Source organism: Oncorhynchus masou, unplaced genomic scaffold, assembly GCF_036934945.1.
Source record: "Oncorhynchus masou masou isolate Uvic2021 unplaced genomic scaffold, UVic_Omas_1.1 unplaced_scaffold_2097, whole genome shotgun sequence".
In the NCBI taxonomy this organism is placed as follows: Eukaryota; Metazoa; Chordata; class Actinopteri; order Salmoniformes; family Salmonidae; genus Oncorhynchus; species Oncorhynchus masou.
Window position 1 is genome coordinate 83,542 of NW_027008576.1, and position 1,762 is coordinate 85,303.

The 1,762-nt window shown below is 46.4% G+C and overlaps 1 long non-coding RNA gene across 1 annotated transcript; it reads right to left on the reverse strand.

The window, feature by feature from the left end:
- Positions 1-381: 381 nt before the first annotated feature.
- On the reverse strand, positions 382-1,301 carry LOC135532901 (uncharacterized). Its single transcript, XR_010454416.1, has 4 exons — positions 1,211-1,301; positions 1,033-1,119; positions 837-935; positions 382-395 (listed from the first exon to the last, which is right to left on the reverse strand). It is a non-coding gene; the product is annotated as an uncharacterized LOC135532901 (long non-coding RNA).
- Between the last annotated feature and the right edge of the window lie 461 nt (positions 1,302-1,762).

Consider the following 1,762-nt stretch of genomic DNA (forward strand, 5'->3'; position numbering starts at 1 on the left):
GAAACTGGGCAGCCATGTTGGGGATCATGTTAACCAGTACTCCTCTGGGCTTCAGGTCTGACAGGAGAGTAGAGGTCAGTTACAAACATGAGGCAGTTTAATGGACACATGAAGAGAAACTGGGCAGCCATGTTGGGGATCATGTTAACCCTCTGGGCTTCAGGTCTGACAGGAGAGTAGAGGTCAGTTACAAACATGAGGCAGTTTAATGGACACATGAAGAGAAACTGGGCAGCCATGTTGGGGATCATGTTAACCAGTACTCCTCTGGGCTTCAGGTCTGACAGGAGAGTAGAGGTCAGTTACAAACATGAGGCAGTTTAATGGACACATGAAGAGAAACTGGGCAGCCATGTTGGGGATCATGTTAACCAGTACTCCTCTGGGCTTCAGGTCTGACACGAGGATAGGACAGTGCCATGTTCATTAGAACACAACGGAAAATGTTTTACAACAGAAAATAAACATTTGTGTTTTTATTAGACAAGTCCAGATAGCCCCTCCCTGTTTCAGTCTTTCTTCCATTTGGTACCTAATGAACATAACCCAGCTTAGACAAACATCGGGAAGGGAAAGGAGGACACCGAGTCAGTTGTACAACTGAATGCATTCAACCGAAATGTGTCTTCCGTATTTAACCCAACCCCTCTGAATCAGAGAGATGTGGAGGGGGGCTGCACACTATTGTCGAGAGAGCTAGTTGTTTGGTCATCGAAGTTCTATTTTCTTAGGCCATGTAGTCTTGTGTGGTCATGTGACAGCAATACAAACCGTGTCAACTCCAACAGTAAAAACACCAGCACTAATAACTCCAACAACAACAACCACAGTAGTACCCAGAATGACGTATTGAATGAGCTTGGCTTCATCCTCCCTCTTGTACTCCAACATGCCAAGGTATTCGTTGGTAATAGTGGGCGCTGGTGTTTGATTGGCTGAGGAAGAAAACACATGAAATGAAATACAGGAAATGAGTGGAGAGCTGAGAATCAACTGTGATAAAATGTAGATGACTTGTTGCAATCATGTTACCTTCCTCGGATGTTTGAAGGCTCTTGATTTGGTTTCGTAGCTTCCTTATATCAACCTGTCCTTCATGTCGAGCTGCTCTTCAAAGTCCTGGAATAACATTTAAGTATTTAAGGAGCGAATTGCAAGTGAATTACACGCACACACATTGCGGAGGACCCCCCCCCACACACACACTCACCATGTTCTCTGCAGTGAGTCGTGATGCCTCCTGACTGAATCTGGCCTTGGCCTCGTTCTCTGTGTACTTCTGCTTCCTGAGCACCTCCTCCATCTCCATCTCCACCTTCTCCCTCTCCTCCTTCTCCCTCTTCACCACCTCCTTCTCCCTCTCCACCACCTCCCTCTCCACCTCCTCCTTCTCCCTCTCCACCTCCTCCTTCTCCCTCTCCACCTCCTCCTTCTCCCTCTCCACCTCCTCCTTCTCCCTCTCCACCTCCTCCTTCTCCCTCTCCACCTCCTCAACATGCTCCTCCAACAGCCTGAACCCAAACACAGAGGTTAGATGTCAAGTATCTTGTTAGATTATCAATGACAGCTTTGATTGTGGTCGTTTGTGGCTAATCTGATAACAGCCTGGTGCTAGCAATGCCACAATTGTGGATTTAATTCTTACAGGGATCACAAACATACTGAAGATGTATGTATTCACTTTAATGTAAGTCGCTTTGGATAAAAAGCATCTGCCAAATGACTTATTGCTATCTGATTTCAGGGCTTGGGGATACCTGCT